A 23,304-nucleotide genomic window follows, 5' to 3' on the forward strand; every position below is an offset into this window, starting at 1 on the left:
GATCTTTAGATCTTTTTCAGGTCTGCTGCCTTGGATGCACTCTGAGGGGACTCCACCTCTCAGGTAGCAGGTGTTAGCTGAAGCTTAGAGGTTTTTTCCTAGACCCAAACAGAAGTCTTCTCTGATCCCTAAACTGGGCTATGCTCAGCTATACTTCAAAGTCAATTTGTTTTAAACTATCAACTCAGCATTGCTGACCTAAACTCAAGCGGGAGCATGTGAAAGAAGACTGGAAATGTAGTTGGGCACCATATTGTGGAGGTCCTTAAACACCAAGTTTAAGAATTTGTATTTTATTCTGTAGGCAATAGGAAGCTCCTGAAGGCTTTCGAGGAGAAGAGGTTGGCCAAATCTATGGTTTAGGAAGATTGTTTTGGCAGCTGCAAAAAGAATGGGTTGAAGAGGAGAAAAATTTTAATCTAGGAGAACATTGAAGAAGCTACTGTTCAGGGAAGAGGTCACAATCATCTAAATTAGGTGGTCATAATGTGTGCAGAAAGAAAGGTGGTTAGAAATAAAATGCTTAATTGTCTAGCATACACGCAAAAAAACCACAAATAAAATGCTTAATTGTCTAGCACACACGTAAAAAACCCACAAACAAACCAGGTAAGTGTAGATGGTTACTAATTATGTGCTAAGAAAAATAAATGCAAATGGAGTAGAGAAAAGAAATGGGCTGAAATTGTCAGGGTGGAGGTGTCTGAAGGAGGGGGTCTTGAAGTAGACTTTGAAAAAAGAATTTGCTACAAATAGATTTTGAGAAGGATTGTTTGGAGAACATTCCTGCTATAAACAGATGGGTTTTTGCACCGGGGAGCAGCTGGGGAATCATTGATTGGAAACATCACACAATTTCCCAAATGTTATTTAGGTTGCTCACTTCCTTAAAAATTATTTTTTCAGGGGCAGCTAGATGGCGCAGTGGATAGAGCACCAGCCCTGGAGTCAGGAGTACCTGAGTTCAAATTCCGCCTCAGACACTTAACATTTACTAGCTGTGTGACCCTGGGCAAGTCACTTAACCCCAAGTGCCTCACTAAAAAAAAAAAAAAATTATTTTTTCGATTCTGGGCCCATTGTCCATTTGTAGTGCATGTCCCATACACGTGCTGAAGCACTCACTCAGTGGATTGGTAATATAATTACATTTAATAGGTATTTTCTTTCTTTCTTTCTTTCTTTCTTTCTTTCTTTCTTTCTTTCTTTCTTTCTTTCTTTCTTTCTTTCTTTCTTTCTTTCTTTCTTTCTTTCTTTCTTCCTTCCTTCCTTCCTTCCTTCCTTCCTTCCTTCCTTCCTTCCTTCCTTCCTTCCTTCCTTCCTTCCTTCCTTCCTTCCTTCCTTCCTTCCTTCCTTCCTTCCTTCCTTCCTTCCTTCCTTCCTTCCTTCCTTTTCTTTCTTTCTAAGATAGTTATGTCAAGTAGCTGAGGTCAAATTTGAACTCAGGTCCTCCTGACTTCAGGGCCACTGCTCTATTCATTGTATTACTTAGCTGCCCCAACCCATTTTTTTTTTTTTTTTGGTGGGGCAATGAGGGTTAAGTGACTTACGCAGGGTTACACAGCTAATATGTTTCAAGTGTCTTGAGTTTGGATTTGAACTCAGGTCCTCCTAAATCCAGGGCTGGTGCTTTATCCACTGCACCACCTAGCAGCCCCATGACCTAACATTTTATTATTGTTGTTTTTGTTTGTTTTTTTGTGGGGCAATTAGAATTAAGTGACTAGCCCAGGGTCACACAGGTACTAAGTGTCAAATAGCTGAGGTCAAATTTGATAATGTATCTTTTTTTTTTTTAAGTGAGGCAATTGGGGTTAAGTGACTTGCCCAGGGTCACACAGCCAGTAAGTGTCAAATGTTTGAGGCCGGATTTGAACTCAGGTCCTCCTGAATCCAGGGCTGGCACTCTATCCACTGTGCCACCTAGCTGCCCCTGCTGAGGTCAAATTTGAACTCAGGTCCTCTTGAATCCAGGGCCAGTGCTTTATCTATTGCATCACCTAGCTGCCCCAAACCTTTGGTTTTTCTTACATAGGTAATTATACCACCATTAGGCCTGTACCCAGAAGAGATCAAGAGGAAAAAGTCCCTTATGTACTAAAATATTTATAACAACTCTTTTTTATGGTGACAAAAATGAGAAACAGAGGCAATGCCAATCAGTTGAAAAGTGGCTGAATAAGTAGTGGCATGTGAATGAGAAAGAATACTATTATGCCCTAAGAAATGAGGAAATGGATGATTTCAATGAGACATACTAAGACTTTTATGGTCTGATCCAGAGTGATATAAGCAGAGCCAGGAGGAAAATTTATACAATAACATCAGTATTATAAAAATGAGCTATTGTACCTGGCACATTAGAGGTACTTAATAGAGGCTTACTGATTGATTAGATCAGTGATTTCCTTACAGAGGCTCTGAAATGTAATGTTCTGGGGCTTGATGTAATCAGCTCAGTATCGCCCACAGCGAAGAGCATGTGGAGAACCTCGTTATCTATCAGGAATTTGTTTTGTATTTGGATGTTGCTCAGGAGATCTGCCATGACTGTGGTGGTCACCTTTGGTAAACATACATCTACCTGTTTGTGTCTTATTTGACAATGATCAAAGGGTCATTGAAACAGGTTGTGTTTCTGTGGCTGTGTTTACCAAAGAGTCACGAATATAGTGTTGAAATCTTTGTACCTTTCAGTCAGATGTTTAACTATAAGGATGTGGTCTGCAAGAGAAAATTATTTACAAAAGCTTTGCCTCTTCATTTCTCAATGATTCCTTCAATATTCATGTAGGTCGTTCTCAGAAAAATTTCATAAATTTGAGGAAATAGGCACATGGTTGGGTAATTATTGCCATTCTACTCAATTTTCCTTTTTGGGTAATTGTATTATCTATAGTCGTCCCACCCCCCCCCCTCCCCGTTTAAGTATCTTTTCTTTATTGAAAAGTATTATGTAAAATAATCCTTCAGTGCTTTAAGGGGCTATGTCACTCTCAGGACTGACAACACAGTAAAGCTGTGTGTCTACGAATAATGGCAGATCAACTTCCAAAGAATTTAAGTTGCAGGTCACCCTGAGGTCAATTGGGAGGTCAATTGTGGACATGAGTGGATTGCAACATACTACCAAGAAAGAATTGTGTACAAGCAGCCTAGGAGATATTATCAAGAGGTATTACCAGAAAAGGAGGAGTTATGAGGCAGTGAGTTTGAAGAACTAATGACTAGTCTGTAAACTCCATTGGTATCAATGTAATAGCAAGACATCTAGAGGAAGACCCAAAACACATAGGGTAGACCCAGCATGTATTATCGATGGGAGCACATAGATAAGTATTGCACAAGATGAGAAGGTGAGATTGGATGAAGTATTCACACCAGTGAGACAGGTACCCAGGTGGTGCAGTGAATAAAGGGCTGGGCCTAGAGTGAGGAAGTTGTTCAGTTATTTTTCAGTCATATCTGACTCTTCGTGACCCCCATTAGGGGTTTTCTTGGCAAAGGTACTGGAGTAGTTTGCCATTTCCTTCTCCAGCTCATTTTATAGCTGAGGAAACTGAGGCAAAGAGGGTTAATGACTTGCCCAGGGTCACTCAGCTAGTAAGTATCTGAAGCCTCAAGAAGAGGAGTCTTTCTGACTTCAGGCCCTGCACTCTATCCAGTGAGCCACCTGCATTCAAATCCAGCTTCAGTTATTTAGTAACTGTGTGACCCTAGATAAGTCACTTACCTGCTCTCTGCCTCAGTTTCCTCAACTATAAAATGAGTATAAGAATAATAATGATACCTAGTTCACAGGGTTATTGGGAAGATCCAATGAAGCCATGAGTGTAAAGTGATTTGCGAACCTTTAAAGCACTGGCCCTGGATTCAGGAGGACCTGAGTTCAAATCTGGCCTCAGACACTTGCCACTTACTAGCTCTGTGACCCTGGGAAGGTCACTTAACCCCCATTGCCCCGAAAAAACAAAACAAACAAAAAATGCTAGTTATAGCTGTGGCTGTTATCATTGTTCCATTAAAGCATCACAGCGCCACTTTCAATATGGCTTAGCTCCCTATAGTTGATAAGGTTTGCCAGATGCTCCTGTTAGCATTGTGCTGATACCATCAGGACACTGAACTTTGCAATATGTCAATTCTTTGCTTATTAGAGCTAGCGTTTAGTGAACCTAGAGTTGTTGATGTTTATTAATGTTCCAAGAACCATGAGATTCTGAATCCCCTCTCTCCCTTCTTCGACCACAACTGTCACAGTGAAAATAGAAATGGACTGTACAGGACAGAGGGTCCTTTATTCATTTTTTCTTTGTGTGTCACAGAATGCCACTGTTCAATAATTCTGGTGGGACCAAATTGAGATGTGTTGTCTTATACATTTTTACATATGAAACTGGTGGCAATGAATTGCTCAGGATAATGTGGCAGAATTTATTGACCATGGTAAGTCGTGAAACAAAAATGGAACATTAAAAAAAATTATAATTTGCAATAGGAAATAGAACTTTTTTTTTTTTGGTGGCAAACAGAATTAAGTGACTTGCCTAGCATCACATAGCTAGTAAGTGTCTGAGGTCACACTGGAACTCAGGTCCTCCAAACTCCCAGGGCTGGTGCTCTATCCACTCTATCACCTAGCTGTCCCCTCCATTTCTTTATTTCTTTCTTTTAAAAAAAAATCTATTTTCCAGGTCAAGATGGTGGAGGAGAGGCTGTGACTCCCACAAGCTCCAGATAAACCCGTCCACTCATGCCCAAATAATGTGGTAAAAAATTAAAATCTATTTTCCTTACTGGTGATAGCAGAACCACTACATATGGATCACAATACCACAGCTTCCAACATGGTATATGAGAAAGTGAAATGGCCCTTAAGAAGAGGAAATTGGGAAGTGAAGAGATAGTTGACAGGGCACACTGGAGTTTCCAAACAATGATACTTTGACTATATTTCTTTCCATGAGAAGTCCTGGGGCTACTCCATCCCTTGCTTATTCTTTTTACTTTCTCACCTCCAAGGTGTTACAAACTGTCATCCAAAAACCCTTGTTTGGATTTGCCTTCCCTCTTTTCCTTCACTTGTTGAATTTCTACCCCTCCTTTTAAACCTGATTCAAATGAATGTATCATCAAGAAGTGGTTATTCAACCTCCTCTTAAAGACCTGCAAGGACAGGGAAATCACTCCTTCCCCTGAGGTTGTCCATTCCATTGTCGGACAGCTCAAATAGTTATAACTGAGTCTAAATCTGCCACTCTGAAATTTCTACCCATAGCTCTATGGGGCCAAGCAAAATAAACTGTGTCCCTCTTTTACATAGCAACTCTTCAAATCCTTTGACTGGGCTTGAGAATGATATTTGCTATTTTCAACTGGTCCACTGAGATGGCTAGGAAGCTCCCTCTACACTCTGATACAATGTGACCACCAGAGGGTGCCAATAGCAAATACTTTCTTTTCCAAAATAGACCATTCTCTCTATATAAGATCCTGTGTGGTCCAGCAGGAAGACACTGGGCTTTGTAGCTTGAGGATTTGTGTTCTACCTCATTTGTGACTGTTAACATCCATATGCCTTTGGGCAAGGCATTTAACTTTTCTAGGGCTCAGTGTTCTCATCTATTAAATAAGTAGGATTTGAACAGGGTTGTACTGTAGTCAGCTGGATGAGGCTTGGGAGAGCCAAATGTTAAAATTCTCTGCATGAAAGTTTAGGCAAATGCTACAAATCAGGGATGGATTTATTGTTTCAATGACTTAAGAAAATGTTAATACAGATTGAACTTAAAAGTGTGTCATACATATGTTTCCCCCTTTCCCCCCATAACATTTAATAATTCACTCCTAGACTAGGTAATTTCTGAGGTTTTTTTTTTTTTTTGCAGCTCTACACATGTGATGTTATGACCTTCCTGCCTGGACAGCCCAATGTGGAAGGGCTTGGGTTTTTTTAAGTACTAAAAAAAAAAAAATCCCAGAACTCAATGCAGTCGAAATTAAGCAAATTTGTAAATTTTTTTTTGCAGGGACAGGGTCCCATAAACTCAAAATAAGCAGTACAACCCATCCCTCCCATTCCCTCATTTATTGGAGTCAGGTACCTTTGGTTGATTGCCATCTTTGCCATTCTTATCCCTAGGCCCAACCAGTATCTTATTTAAAGAAAAAATATGTACCTGCATCTCTCTTTTGTTTTGTTTTGTTTTTGCAGGGCAATGGGGGTTAAGTGACTTGCCGAGGGTCACACAGCTAGTAAGTGTCAAGTGTCTGAGGCCGGATTTGAACTCAGGTACTCCTGAATCCAGGGCCAGTGCTTTATCCACTATGCCACCTAGCCACCCCCACCTGCATCTCTCTTATGTTTTTAAATTATTTATTTATTTTATTCTGACATAAGAAATAAAACAAGCATTTCCATAATATAGCAAAACAGAAAAAAGGATGATTGCACATGAAACTGCAAATGCATCATGCACAACTTGCTCTTCCCACAAGTCATTCCCCAATTGAGAAATGTTCAAAGGATATGAACAGGCAACTTTCAGATGATGAAATTAAAGCTATCTACAGCCATATGAAAAAAAAGGTTCTCAATCACTACTGATTAGAGAGATGTAAATTAAAACTACTCTGAGATATCACCTCATACCTATCCAATTGGCTAATATGACAAAAAAGGGAAATGATAAATGTTAGAGAAGATGTCGGAAAATTGGAACGCTAATGCACTGCTGGTGGAGCTGAGAACTGATCCAACCATTCTGGAGAGCAATTTGGAACCACACCCAAAAGGCTAAAAAACTGCATACCCTTTGATGCAGCAATACCACAACTAGTTCTATATCCCAAAGAGATAATAAAAAAGGGAAAAGGACCCACATGTAGAAAAATATTTATAGCTGCTTTTTCTGTGGTAGCAAAGAATTGGTAATTGAGGGGATGCCCATCAATTGGGGGAATGGCCAAACAAGTTGTGGTATATGGATGTAATACTATTGTGCTGTCAGAAATGAAGCAGATGGATTTCAGAAAAAAATGGGAAGACATGAATTGATGCTGAGTGAAATGAGCAGAACCAAGAGAACATTGTACACAGTATCAATAACATTGTGTCATGATCAACTGTGATAAACTTAACTCCTCTCAGCAATGCAATGATCCAAGACAATGCCAAAAGACTTATGGTGGAAAATGCTTTCCACATTCAGAAAAAGAACTATGGAGTCCGAATGCATATTGAAGCATACTATTTTCACTTTTGTTGTTACTTTTTTGTTATTGTTCTTCTTGTTTATTCTTTCTTGTATTTTTCCCTTTTGTTCTGATTCTTCTCTTACAATATGACTAATGTGGAAATATGTTTAACGTGATTGCAATATATAACCTATATCAAATTGCTTGCTGTCTTTGGGAGGGAGGAAGGATTGGAGGGTTGGAGGAAAATATGGAACTCAAAAAAAAATCTTTAAATGTAGTTGGAAAAATAATTAAAATAAGTAAAATAAAAAACCCAACAACTCGCTATTCCCTCCAAATATATAATAAAGTTGTCATGTAACTTTCCTTTTTTCTCCCCCTTCCCCTAGAGATAGTTACCATTAGATACAAATATGTATACATTTATCAAACCATTCTAGACATACTTCTATTTATCAGTTCTTTCTCTGGATGCAATAGCATCTTCTTTTGTAGGTACTTTGTGTATTTAAAATAGTCAAAATGACTTAGTTGCTCAAAGTTGTTCTTAAAACAATATTGCTGGGGGCAGCTAGGTGGCTCAGTGGATAAAGCACCAGCCCTGGATACAGGAGTAACTGAGTTCAAATCTGGCCTCAGACACTTGACACTTACTAGCTGTGTGACCCTGGGCAAGTCACTTAACCCCCATTGCCCTGCAAAAAAACAAAACAAAAAAACCCCAATATTGCTGTTACTGCATACTCTTCTCTTGGTCCTGCTTGTTTTGTTCTTCATTATTTTGGGCAATTCTACCCATGTTTTTCTAAAATCAATGAGCTCATCATTATAGCACAGTAGTATTTCATCATGATCATATACCACAACTTGTTCAGTCATTCTACAATTGATAGATATTCCTGTAATTCCAGGGTTTTGTTTTGTTTTTTTGCCACCACAAAGGGAGCTGCTATAAATATTTTAGAACATATAGGCTCTTTCCCTTTTCCCCTAATCATCTTGGGAAACAGATCTAGTAGTGGTATAGCTGGGTCAAAGGTTACGGGTAGTTTAATAACTCTTTGGGCATAATTTTAGATTGCTCTCCAAAATGGTTGGATTAGTTCACAGTTCACCAACAGTGAGTTAGTGTCCACATTTTTTTGCATCCCTTCCAATATTTGTTTCTTTCTCCTTCAATCATTTTAGTTAATTTGATAGGTATAAAATGATATCTTAAGGATGTTTTAATTTGCATTTCTCTAATAAATAATGATATAGAGCATTTTATTCATATGATTATAACTTGTTTTAATTTCATTAAAAAACTGCCTGTTCATATCTTTGGACCATTTATCAGTTGGGAAATGACATATTCTTATACATTTGACAAAATTCTTTATTTCAGATATGAGACCTTTATCTGAGAAAGTATCTATAAAATTATTTATTTTTCTTTCCTTCTGATCTTGGTTACATTTGTTTTATTTGTACAAAAACTTTTTAATATAATGCAATAAAATTATTCAGCTACCACTTATTATTCAAAAATTATTCGCATATTCATAAGTCTGATCGGTAATTTACATATTCTTCAAATTTTCTTGTAATATCTCTATATCTAGGCCATGTATCAATTTTGACCCTATCTTAATAAATGGTGTAAGATATTGGTCTATGCCAAATTTCTGCCAGACTGCTTTACATATCCCTATTATGTACAAGTTCCACCACCCCACCCCCTGCCCCAATCCATCTTCAGCTTTCAAAGCTGCTTGTACTACTTTCTGGTCTTCCTTCTGTTCTCTTCTCAACATTTAAAAAAATGCTTTAGTAACACTCTTTCTTTCTTTCATTTTTTCTTTCTTTTTTTGGCTACACTATTTCTATTTCCTTTGTTTTCCCACCCTACCCCCAATTAGTAGGAAAATAACACTAAGCTCTTAAGAAATACATTGTTGAGTAAAACAAATTCCCACAATGGTTGTACCTGAAAAATAATTAAAATGAGGCCATTACCTCTTTGTCAAGAGATCTAATGTATAACTTTTTTTTTTTTTTTGGTGAGGCAATTAGGGTTAAGTGACTTGCCCAGAGTCACACAGCTAGTAAGTGTTAAGCGTCTGAGCCCGGATTTGAACTCAGGTCCTCCTGAATCCAAGGCTGGTGCTCTATCCACTCCACCACCTAGCTGACCCTAATGGGTAACTTCTTGACCTGCATCCTTTTCCTAGGTGATATGATAGTTTATAGAATCTGTAATGCCAGGCATTCCAGACTCCCTTGAGTCTGATAATGTCCAGTACACTGATTGGAACAGGATCCTTTTTCCACTGCTTCTCCCCTAATTCAGAGGCAGCTAGTGCGGTGGACAAGTGCTCAGACTGGAGTTGGGGATACCTGTGACTAAATCCAGCCACAGACATTTACGTGAGCAAGTCATTTAACCTTTGCCTGCCTCAGTTTCCTCAACTATAAAATAGGAATCATAATACCATGTTATTCTCAGGGTTGTTGTGAGGTTAAAATAAGATCATATTTGTAAATTACTTAGCATTGTGCCTGGCATATAATAGTTCCTTAATAGATACTTGATTCTTTCCTCCATTTCTTTATCATTTTTGACCTACACTTGAGATGGAACAGAGTCATTGAATTCCTGTCCTTGAGATAGAGATGGGGAGAGGAAGTTGCCCTGATGCCTGCTGGGAATGCACAATACTTTTTTTTTTTTTGGTGGGGCAATGGGGGTTAAGTGACTTACCAAGGGTCACACAGCTAGTGTCAAGTTTCTAAGGCCGGATTTGAACTCAGGTACTCCTGAATCCAGGGCTGGTGCTTTATCCTCTGTGTCACCTAGCTGTCCACAAATGCACAATACTTTGCATGTAATTGATATTTGATAAATATTTGTCATGGTGAATTGAATTGAATTAGTAAACCCACCTATCTGCCTCTTTGGCAAAGATTATGCTTCCTATGGGAACAAATGCTCTCTTGGCTTGGAAAGAAGGTTTTCCCTCCCTTAACACTCCATTGAGTAAAATTTTATAATCTTATAACTGGAGTGAATTTAAGATTGCAATAGTCTAAGCTAGTACCCCTAGACTTGGAAACCTAGGTATGAGTTTCTGTCCCACCAGTTATAAGCTGCATGACCTCAGAGGTGATCTAATATAATCTTCACCTGAAGACCTCCAATAAAGAGAGAAGGCTTACTTACTATATCTGAGGCACCCATTCCCATTCTTTGGCAACACTAATTATTTGAAAGCCTTTTTTCCCTTAAATAAAAGTAAAAAATGTCCCCCCCCTCATCCCCCTTCCCACAACTTCCATCCATTAGTTCTGGTTCTGCCCTCTGGGGTTAAGCAGGACAAATCCAATTCTCTTTGTACATAATGACCCTTAAAATATTTCATTTTCTTTCTTTTTCTTTCTTTTTTTTTTTTTTTTAGTGAGGCAATTGGGATTAAGTGACTTGCCCAGGGTCACACAGCTAGTAAGTGTTAATTGTCCGAGGCCGGATTTGAACTCAGGTCCTCCTGACTCCAGGGCTGGTGCTCTATCCACTGTGCCACCTAGCCGCCCCAAAATACTATTTCTAATGAATAGGGATTAACATTTATAATTATGAAGAAATTATACACGAGAATAATTCAATAGATTAAATTTTAGAATAGTAATGGAGAATGATTGCTATGTTCTATTTGATAAGTTTGTGTTTGTAGTGTAATTACTCATATTATTATTTCTGTATTAAACATACCTAGGCTATATGATCCTAAGCAAGTTATTTACCTCCTTGGGATGCAACTCTGTAAAAATTTTTTAAAAGTTTTATTGTGAGTTCCAAATTCTCTCTTTTCCTCTACTCCTCCCCCATTTATTGAGAAGGCAAGAAGTATACCGATTTACATATACAAACATATTTAGCTATGTTCTGAAAAAAAAAAGCAAGAAAAATAAAGGAAAAATACTTTATTCTGTACTCTGAGTCAATCAGTTCTCTATCCAGAAGTGGACAGCTTTTTATATAGAGTCCTTTAGAGTTGTAGTGGCTCATGGTATCGGAATAACTTAGACTTTCATAGTTGATCATTGTTACAATGTTGTTTTTACTGTGTACATTGTTCTCCTGGTTCTGGTTACTTCACTTTGTAACAGTTTCTATAGATCTTCCTGGTTTTTTTCTGAAACTCTTCTTATAATTTCTTATAGCACAATAAATAATATTTATATACCACATACCAATCACATTCATATACTATAACTTGTTCGGCCATTCCCTAATTGATTGGCATCCCCTCAATTTCTAACTCTTTGTCACCACAAGAAGAGTTTTTGTACATATGAGTTCTTTTCCTTTTTCTTTGGTGTCTTTGGGGTATAAGAGTATGTGAAATTTTATAATACTTTGGTATAGTTCCAAATAATTAGATTAATTCCCTGTTCCACCAACAGTGCATCAGTAAATATTTATTAACTAATTCATTTAAAATAACAATAAACCAATTACATGTTAACATAAATAACATTTTAATGAAAAATACTATATCTTATGAAACAAAAACAAAAACAAAAAATGGTGAGGAGTGGTTTTGCTTTGCATTGTTGTTTGTTTGTTTTTTCAGGGCAATGAGGGTTAAGTGACTTGCCCAGGGTCACACAGCTAGTAAGTGTCAAGTGTCTGAGGCTGGATTTGAACTCAGGTCCTCCTGAATTTTGCTTTGCATTGTTGCCAATTTCTTTAATGCCTGTCTTAATGGAAGACAGTAATTTTTATATCTGCTTCTGTATTCAGTCTACTATGATATATTGTTTTGGTTGAAATGTATGAAGAAAATCTGGCCTTACATAGTTATGGAGTTGGACAAGGAAAGAGTATTTTAATAGCTTTTTCACTTAATTGTGAGATTTAAAATTGGATACTAGAGCATTAACCTCCCTTTGTAACTTTTCCCTTCTTTATCTCCCAGACTAGTAAATGGAAGCAGCCTCTGGTCTCCAGTTAGAGCTTTTATTGTTTGGAAATTACAAGGTGATATTGATTAGAGGGATAGGAAAGTAGAAATAAAAAACAAATAGTCTTAAGTCTAAGCTTAGTCTATATTCCATATAAAACTCACCAAAAGCCCAAGGACACCTTTGGGTGGGGAGAGCCGTGTCAAACACATGCTGCTACGGCGAGCCGGGCCGAGTCCAACTCCAGTCAGCCTCTGTGTGTGCAGCGCAGCCAGTGAACCAGCGGAGCCAAAAAAAAAAAAACCTCCCACTTCCGTTCTCTCCTTGCCTTTTAAGCTGGCACCCCAGAAGTGGAGTGTTTAGCAGCTGGACTGGCATGTGTAGTCCATGCACGGCCATCGGTCTCCTCCCCGAAAGGGTGGTCCTTTAAAAACTGGCATCTTTCTGTATTCACTAACAGACTGTTAAAAACTTTTTACCACATTCCCCCCTTTGATTCCTCAAGAAACAAAGTATTTCCTTAACGGAACAGTAAAAAATAACAGAATATAATAACTACTGCTAACTAATAATATGTGAACAACAATATAGAAAAGGAAGAGAGGAAAGTTTTGTCCAGAGGGGCGTTTTTTTTTTTGTCCTCATGAACCGACGCTTTGACATTGGTCTTGCAAAGGGAGGACCTCTGCAGAGAGTACATGTTACAGATGGTGTATATTATAACAGAAAGGAGATAGTAAAAACTAACAAAACAAAACAGTTCATATAAAGTCTCTGAGTTCTCTTGTCTTCTTGAAGTGGTAAGATGTCATCAGGAGGAAACTGGATTCTGGTCTGGAAAACTGGATTCTGGACTGGAAAAACTGGATTCTGGACTCTGGTCTGGAAAGCTGGATTCTCTTCTTTAACTGTTTGAATTGCTGCATTTTTACTAAACCTTAGCATAGCATTGTCAATGATCAAATTAATAAATTCCATTACATAAGAAAGTGATAGAGAAAATATTAATAATGCAGATTAAACCTAAAAGTGTAGTATGGGTACATTTTCTTTTCCTTGGAGAACCACTTGTTAAGCATTTACTAGCATATCTCTACTTAAAATGTCACACTTACAAGCTAATCACATTAGTGCCTCAGTCTTGCATTATATTGTAGAGTCAGAGAATCTAAATTCTATTCACATTCCTGAGGCAGGAAGTGGTTAGGACCATGGATATAAAAAGTTCCTCAGGAGACCACTCTAGTGCAAAGAATGGTATCTCTGCCTGAAATGCCAGGGGTGTTGTATAAAGACCACAAATAAACCTATATCCTGGAGGAGCAGATAGGTTGACCGTAACAATCCAATAACATTAGTCCCCCATTCAGAAGAATTGTTGCAAGATACAAGCATACCAGGTCTGAGGCCAGCATGTGATAGTGTGTTTCCTTGAAACTACAGAAAAAAAAAATGGGGGCAGCTAGGTGGAGCAGTGGATAGAGCACCGACCCTGGAGTCAGGAGTACCTGAGTTCAGGTCCGGCCTCAGACGCTTAACACTTACTAGCTGTGTGACTCTGGGCAAGTCACTTAACCCCAATTGCCTCACTAAAAAAAAAAAAGAAAAGAAAAAAAAAGAAACTACAGGGATATGGGCTGGAGGCATTAAGGCCAATAGTTAGGGGGTCAAGAGTTCTTTTCACTCTGTGGATGTTTCTTACATGCCCAGCAGTCAAAAGGCCCTGCCTAAATTACTGCTTCTCTTAGCGGGAATGGTTCAGTCCCTGAGGCAGCATGCTGGGTAGAAAAGGCACAAGAAGCAGAAGGGTCAAAGTAAAAAATGGAGTTTACAAAGAAGAAGGAATACTCATTCCAGCGTGTGTCAGAAGAGAAACTTTGAGATGTCCTTCTTTTTCCCACTGTTTGATTCTGAAGGGACAAAGAGTTTAATGCAAGAAACATTAGCCACTTAAGCTTTACAGTTGTGGGTGTTGATAGGATGGCTCTATGGGGACCCTCCCATTGAGGCACTAGTTCCAAGTTTTCAGAAATACTAGGTCCCCTGTCTGGACTGGGTGTTGATTGGTTCAAGCTAATACACCTGTAAAGGTTTAAGAAGGGTTTGATTTGCATAATCCCTGAGGGCTCGGTAAATGGGTCCAAATTGTACTTGAGAAGGGCTTTTGTTATATCCTGCCCTTTTTCTGTTTTGCTGGGAAAGGTTTTTATCTATCCAGTAAAGATCTACAAAGAATAAAAGGACTCTGTGCCTTTTACAAAGTGATAAGTGAGTAAAATCTATCCGCCAATCTTCCCCTGGTAGTTCCCCTGTCTTTGGATTGGCTTAAGGAGAGGACAGGGTTTGAGGGTCCTAGTGGTATTAGTTTGGGTGCAGAGGGCACAGGAATTGCAGACATCTCAGATGGTCTTAGAGATGCCCTTGCCCATAGAGGCTTTACTAACATGGTTAGAGCTTCCCTGCCCAGGTGAGTGGAATTGTGGAGGCCCACTACAAATTTCCACATCGTATTTCCAGGGAGATGTAGCAAACCAGAAGGAGAGCACTACCATCTTGTATCCTCAAAACCTTGAATTTATCGTGTTTTAGCCTCCGCCTTTTTATAGGAAGGGGAGGTACCTTGGGGAACAGTAGGGTGCAAAGGAGACAGGGATAGGGTGGACAGGTGAATGGACTTGGCAGCCGATTTAGCAGCAAGGCCTGCCCTGTGATTACCTTGTGCTGTGGAGGAATTAATACTTTGGTGCCCTTGGCAGTGCATAAGAGACCTGACTGGGTAGGCTTATGGCCTCAAGTAGGTCCAGAATCTCCTTTCCAGGAGAATTCTTTGAAGTCAATAGTCCTCTTTCTTTCCAAATGGAAAACATGAAATGCATAACCATCTTTAACATCTTCCTAGTTACTATCCTCCTCCTGTGTTTGCAATGGGGACAAATTTCACTTTCTTCTAAACAAAAAAGGAAGAACCCGGTCAATTTAGCCTTATCATAATACCAGATAAGCATTAGCAGGCAGATGGTAAACCTGAATATTAATGTACCTAGTTGTTTGGCCTATGGAGTGACTATACATTTAGACTGAAAACAGTAAGATCTTACATACTTGCACTGTGCCCATTTCTTCTACTGACTACTTGCTCTGATTATAGAAATCTGCTATAAAAGAAAAAGCAGGGACATGATTATAACAGCCAGGATAAAGCATCCTTAGCTCTGTTTGATTTCAGGCAAGAGTCACAAGCAACCACCGGTCATGCAGTATTACATGCCAGATAGATTCAAGAATAGCCAGGTGGGAAACATTTCCTGTTCAGCAGCAACACAATGGAGAAGCTGAGCCAGGTTCCTACCTTAGATGACACTAAGATCATACTCTTGGCTTTTTCCCAGATACCTTCGCATGTAAGCGGCACATTCCCTCTTGTGGCATCGATTGGTGGCATTTTCTTTTTTTTTCTTTTTTTTTGGTGGCATTTTCTTAATGATGCATCAGACAACTTTACTTGAATTCAAAACTCAAAATAATATCAATTTACAGCCCCCAAATATTTTATCTTAAATAGCAAATCTCTACTCTCATGGAGTTACAATGAGCATAAAAGTTTACCAGGAGACACACACATGGAAGAGGTTTCATCTAACATATTTTGCTTGTTTTTTTTTCTTTTCCTTCTTCTGGAGTTTAAACTTATCCTAGTGTAAAGATCATTCATTAGAAATTACTTTTATATAATAAGCGACCTTATAAATTCTCAGTAAGACCGTTCCTTGTCTAGGAATTTCACAATCCATAACAAGCTCTTTTCTGGCAACTTTACAGATTAAGGGGAGTCTAAAGGGTCTTTTTCTGTGTCTTTTCCCATACAATAATTTACCAATTTAATAATAATAATAAATTTACCCTTAGTTCCAAAATTCTTCCAGTGCTTTCTTCTGTCTTAGAGGAAACAAAACAATTAACATAGTCTACAACAAAAATGGATGGGAGTCTCATAATTTACACTTGTTTCTAATTTTAACACACATACACCAATTTAAAAGTGACTTTAAAATTGACCAGTACTTTAGTTTTCAAGACTGTAAATATCCAACTATATTTTCCAATCAAACTCAATTACTTTTTGGTTCTTCCTGTATAATTGCAAGTAAGCACTTAAAGTGACAGTAAACTTACTCCCCTCAAGTTTCCAAACTGTTTTCACTGTCAGTATGAACAGGGCACAACTTTCTTTCTACTTGCTTTTACCAATTATATAAAATTCTCTGAACTTATTTTCTATCTCACTCACTCCCCTCCCTCCCATACTGCTGCAGTCAGCATCAGGGAGGGAAAGAGAGAGAGAGAGAGAGAAAAAGACTCTGCTTGTTTCCTTTTTTTTTTTTTGGTAAAAAAAACATATTTATGTAACTCCAAATAGCTTAGTCCTCCTGAATCCAGGGCCTGTGTTTTATCCACTGCACTATCTAGCTGCCCCCTATTCCCTTTTAATAGTAATCAAATTATACACAGTAAGAAAACTTAGAAACAGTACCTTAAAACAACATTAGGGGGGCAGCTGGGTGGCGCAGTAGATAGAGCACTGGCCCTGGAGTCAGGAGTACCTGAGTTCAAATCTGGCCTCAGACACTTAACACTTACTAGCTGTGTGACCCTGGGCAAGTCACTTAACCCCAATTGCCTCACTAAAAAAAAAAAATAAAAAAATTTGAAACAAAACCAATTAATTACCTATCAGGTGTTCTTAATTCACTTGCATATGCTTTTGCTGTATAGTTTACACTGAAAATCTATCATTATGCCTCATGAGACAGTAAATGGTACATTTAAATTTTTTAAGACCTAATACTTTTAGCACATTAAAAGAAAAAGACTATTATCCATACAATTTCTTTACTCTTTCTCTAAAGAGCTGAAACTATACCTTAGAAACTTATCAGATAAGGAGTTAGTCACCTTTTTTTTTTTTGTCAAGGCTTTTGCAGCTGCAAGTCTTAATGCAGACAGGATGTGGCCCACTTTATCAGAGTTAACTAAAAGCTGTTCTTTGGCAGTGTGATTCAATGGTTAAAGACTTAAAAAATATATTTTTTTCTTTGCAACTTTTACACATTTCAAATAATTTCTGATTTTAAACTATTCCATTACAAAAGATTTTAAAAGTGGCAGTATATTTTAAACCAGCTTTTACAAAGTTCATCTACGGCTATGAATGCCTACCAGAGAATTTACATTCCAATGCTAAATTCAAACTTTGAGTAGTTCACAATTTAAAGCTATCCAGAAGTCATAGACTTCCCTTTACCCACCTTCAGAGCCTGGCCACAGCTTGGGAAGGCAACAGGGATTTAGAATCAGTTTTTATGAGCTATATCCAAAAATTTCCCGGAGATGGTACACACAATTACAATGTTTGACAGACACATAAATGCATAATACATACAAGTAAACCAACTGTAAGATTGATGTAGGAAGCAAAAAAGAGTTAACAGAAAAACCTAAGATCCAAGCTCTAATTCAGATATGAGCTCTAAAAGGGATTCAGACCCCAGTTAATGGATAACTTATAAGTCAGGATGCTAAGTTCTCTTACCCACAGTAATCAGTACCCATAATGGGAACAGAGGGAGCTAGGCCATGAAGGCCTAAGACTATAACAATGACAAAATTGACAGGCTATAGAAATTCAAACTAGGAATAAATGATAAATGAAGATGTTTTGAAACTAAGCATGGGAGCCAGAAAGAGACATGTGCAGAAAAGGCCAAATTTGTCCCCACATTCACCTTATGACAGGTAAACGCCCAAAACACACCTCCACTGAAAAAGGTACCCGCTTCGGGAGTGGGTTTAGGACCCCAGGAACTCTAAATTAGGATAAGTCCTCCCCTGTACCTTCCTAAGGTGGAGATAATTATAGTAAGACTGATAATCAATTTATCCATACTATAAATATAACTGTCTTTTCTTTCACTATTTGAGAGATACCTTTTTACTTTTCTGGTTTTCTCCCTGTGATCACTCACAATATTGTAATAAAAATGGGGAAACTGAGTCATTGAGTCTTGTAATTCTTTTGGGACAATTCAGGATCAATTTGACCACCCTAAATTCAGCCCACATCAAGAAGTTACTTCTTCCTGCCTAGCCTACTCCTGGGTGTAGTATGGGATAATCAGGAGGCCTGTTTACCTTAATTCTCCTCTTTCCTGCAAATAATGAGTATTTGCTCTTACAATAGAAAATCATTTATTTCTTTTCACCTCCATCCAATTTTTTTTAGTTTATTATTATCATATTTTAGTTTAGTTTTCCAATTTTTTTTGGGGTGCGAATTTTCCAATTTTTAAGGATAAAGCCGAGGGGTGGGGGTGGGGGTGGGGTCACACAGAATGCTCTCTCCATGTCCCTTCATGGTGGGTTGGGCTATCCCACACATAGAGGAAGATGACTGCACTTGTGTCCAAGTAGGTGCTGACAAAAACCTGAGGAGCATTTCTCTAAGTCAGGACATCTCCTGACTATAGAGAAATGATAATGTAGAAGTAGCCTGGCTATTCTGACCTCAGACCTTGGAGGTCCACCCAACTGGACTGTGGTTCCTGACAGAGGAGAGGAATGCAGGCATACCCCACCCAGGGAATCCAAGAGCCAAATGAGCAGCCCCCTTTTTACCTTTCTTATGACTTTTCCCAGATTTCAGCACCAGAAATGTTTAAGGACAGTCACCTTGGTGACTGTCCCACTGGAGTAAAAGAAGACTGGTCTTTTGTATCTTTAACAAAGAAAGGGAAGGGAGTTACAAAGCAAGGGGAAATGCAAAGACTGGGGCTGGATAACTAAGAGGGGACCTTTGATAATGGGGTATCAGTAGGATATGCAGCATCCATCCATATCCTGCATATTTTCTTTCAGACCTTAGTATTACTCATCAGCATACTGGGGTCATGTCCTGCCACACCTCATACCTGAGGTAGGAGAGAGAGCTGCTTTTCCCTTGGTCTTGGGTTTTGGGATCTTTAGGTTTCTCAGGGGTCCCACTGTATTCCTGTAACAGTCCTCATTGACAACGACTTCACACTATGAAGGATATACTCTTTCTCCCCTAAATATCCACAGTTTCATCTAATAACTCATTCGGATCCATAAAATACCTCTTATACCTTTTTCTGTTTTTAATTTTGAGTAATAAGTTTGATTGAAAAGAAAATGGCAAACCACTCAGTATTTTTACCAAGAAAACTCCAAGAGGGACCACAAGGAGTGGGACATGATTTTGTGATGAAATAATGGGATTTCGAAGATACTCAAAGACCCACCTGGAGATTAATCTAGACTGATTAAATCAAGTGAGAGTGATTGACTGCTGATTAGCCTACTTCAAGTTAACTGGACTGTAACCACACCTGGCTATCCCTTAACCAATTGATTTGGATGATGCAAACCAATCAGCTTGAAGCAGTGTGTAAGGACTGCCTCTGTTCCAGACCTATAAAAAGCTTCCACAATCAGCTTGCTGGAGAGTTCCTGATTAAAGCAGGCTCGTGGAGGAGGACTTGAGGAAGAACCCAACCAGGCTGGAACTCTAGGCTAGATAGGCCTTTTCTTAACTTTCTGAACTCCTTGTGAATATCTGTATGCTTTAATAAATGTTTAATGCCCAAAGACTGGTGCTGAATCTTCTAATTTAAGGCGATCACACAATATAGATTTTAAACATCACAATTCAAATGACTGAAACAACAACGAGTTTGATAAATTTGGTAGTACCAGGTAAGTGACACTTGGTGTTTTTTTGTTTTAATTTTTTTACTGGGGCAATGAGAGTTAAGTGACTTGTCCAGGGTCACACAGATAGTAAGTGTCAAGTGTCTGAGGTCTCATTCGAACTCAGATCCTCCTGAATCCAGGGCCTGTGTTTTATCTACTGTGCCATATAGCTGCTCCCATAACACTTGTTTGTTTTTCTGTTTTGTTTTTTGTGGGGGGCAATGAGGGTTAAGTCACTTGCCCAGAGTCACACAGCTAGTAAGTGTCAAGTGTCTGAGAACAGATTTGAATTCAGGTCCTCCTGAATCCAGGGCCAGTGCTCTATCTACTGTACCACCTAGCTGCCCCCTTATAACACTTGGGTTTTTTTTTTAATTTATTTTGAAACTTTTTAAAGCTTCAGAGGCTTCCCCTACTTCTACATTCAGCTCTATTTGTCATCTATCTTCTTTTCATGTATTCTAATAGTAGCAGTGATTCTTGGGGTAGAATGTTGATGCATAGGAAAGCATAGAAGATATAGGAAAACTCCCTCAAAAGCAAAAGACAGGGAGAAAGTGACAAATGTCATTAAATGTTAGTATTGGAAGGGAATTCAGATGTAATTTGGATAACTTTTATTTATTTTTTTCAAATAGCAAATATTTATTCTTTTTCCATTTTGCCTTCCCCACTGGAAAAAAAATCCCCCCAAACCACCCCAAACCATTGTAACAAATATGCATAGTAAAGGAGAAAACCTCTCACTTTTTTTTTTTTGCAGGGCAATGAGGGTTAAGTGACTTGCCCAGGGTCACACAGCTAGTAAGTGTCAAGTGTCTGAGGCCGAATTTGAACTTAGGTCCTCCTGAATTCAGGGCCTGAGCTTTATCCACTGCACCACCTAGCTGCCCCCTATCTCTCACAATTTCTAATGTAACTTTAATTTTGTTTTACTTTTATCAGAGGTCATTTTGTCCAAACTGTACCTATAGCAATGACAACTGATGATTAAGCCTTTGCTTGGGAAATTCCAGGAATGGGGCACTCGGTATTGGTGACTCATTTCACTTGTAAACAATTCTGATTGATGGGAAGTTTTCCCTCAGTACTGAGCTAAAATTTGCTTTTCTTTCCCCTTTAAATTTCAACTTTTTTTGCTTCTTGTTCTGCCTTCTGGAGTTAAACCAAATATATTCAATCAATTTACTCCTTTTCTTCCTGCTGCAAGGTTGGATACTGAGTCTTAATAGTTTGAATAGTGGAACAAAGTCAGATATCATTATTTTAATCATACCATGCCTCAGAGGAAAGCAGATAGAGAGATGCAACCTAAGGAAGTACCTAACCACATCAGGAAGTACATTATGTGACAGAAGCAGAGACTAAAGATAGTGCCTACATAAACATCTCAATGTTTAAAACAATGAAGGTCTACAGTGGCTGGATTTATCTAAGAGAAGAAATGAAATGAATAGACAGTAGTAGTTTGTGAACTCTGCTGGATGACTTTGGGAAACTCACCCAACCTCCTTCGGGCTTCACTTTCTTCAATCTACAAAATTAGTGTTGGATTATTGTTGTGTGTTTTTAGTCATATCCAACACTTTGTGACCCCCTTTGGGATTTTCTTGGCAAAGAAGCTGGAGTGGTTTGCCATTTCCTTCTCCAGCTCATTTTACAGTTGAGAAAACCAGGGTTAAGTGACTTGCCCAGGGTCATAAAACTAGTGTCTGAGGTCAGATTTCTTTTTTTTTTCTTTTTTTCTTTCTTTTTTTTTTTGGTGGGGCAATGAGGGTTAAGTGACTTGCCCAGTGTCACACGGCTAGTAAGTGTCAAATGTTTGAGGTTGGATTTGAACTCGGGTCCTCCTGAATCCAGGGCTACTGCTTTATCCATTGCACCACCCCCTGAAGTCAAATTTGAATTCAGGTCTTCTTAACTCTAGTCTGGGTGTTCTATATACTGCACCACCCACCTTACCCAGTGTCAGGCTAGTTAACTTTTTTTTTTTAATAATAAACTTTTAAATTTATAATTTTGGGTTCAAATTTTTATCCCCCTTTTCCTCCCTCCCCTCTCCCTGAGGTGGCAAACAATCAGATATGGGTTATACATGTATGATTATGTAAAACATTACCACATTTGTCATTTTGGACAATCAAATTTGGTTAAAAGAAAAAAATGAAAGAGTGAAAAATAGCATGCTTTAGCTTGTTCCATCATTATCAGTTCTTTCTTTGGAGGTGGATATTATGTTTCATCAATAGTCTTTTGGTACTGTCTTGGATCATTGTTGAAAATAGTCAAGTCATTCATAATTCTTTATCAAATATTATTGCTGTCTCTGCATACAATGTTCTCTTGGTTCTGCTCACTTCACAATACATCATTTCATGTTAGTTAACTTCTAAAGGTCTGCAGAGCATTCCACTTAGGTTATCTCCTTACGTTCTCATAATAACCTTGTTTGGTAGTGAAATGGAGTTTAACTAATTTGGAAACTGAGTAACTCCAACTCGTTTTTAAATAATTATGGGACTCATGAATTTTGCTGAATAAAAGCACTGCCTGGCAATATGTATCTCAAGAAATATCCTGGACTTCTGGTGCCAAGATGGCAGGGTGAGGAAGGAACCCTTTGAAGCACTTCCAAATTTCCCCTACAACTAGAAACTCACTTCAGATTTGATCCAGGATCAGGGAAGGAGCTTACCAACCCAGCAGGAAAGATCTGTCTTATTGGGTGGGAGGGGAGCTAGGTCAAAGAATAGCAGTAGCAGCTAACCTCAAAGCAGGAGGCCTGTATGAATCTGCAGGAGCCCCTAGGTATGGTCATATCTGTGGGCAATGGATATGCTCTGGAGAAGGATCTGACTCATTCATGCCAATGATTTCATATATTATACTTGCTATAATGTATACATTGTCCCTGAAAGTAGGTAGGCTCCCTGAGGGCAGATATGGTAATTTTTGTCTTTATATCTCCAGCACTTAGCACTGTGTATGACACTTAGAAATAGTGATAGTGATTGGACCTATGGATTTATTGGTGTAAGGAACTTATAGGTGAAGAAAGTCCTCCTACCAGCACAGGTGGGCAACTTATATATTTTTTTGTTTTTTTTTTAACTTTTAATTTTTAAAAAAATTTTGCGGGGCAATGAGGGCTAAGTGACTTGCCCTAGGTCACACAGCTAGTAAGTGTCAAGTGTCTGAGGCTGGATTTGTACTCAGTACCTCCTGAATCCAGGGCTGGTGCTTTATCCACTGTGCCACTTAGCTGCCCCATGGCAACTTAATCTGAAATTTATCATCCAATAGAGTTGCCTAGAACGCTGAAAGGTTAAGTGATTTATTCAGGGTCACAAACCCAATATATATCAGAGGCAGGATTTGAACCAATGTGTTCTA

The sequence above is a fragment of the Dromiciops gliroides genome, chromosome 3, assembly GCF_019393635.1.
Source record: "Dromiciops gliroides isolate mDroGli1 chromosome 3, mDroGli1.pri, whole genome shotgun sequence".
Taxonomy (NCBI): Eukaryota; Metazoa; Chordata; class Mammalia; order Microbiotheria; family Microbiotheriidae; genus Dromiciops; species Dromiciops gliroides.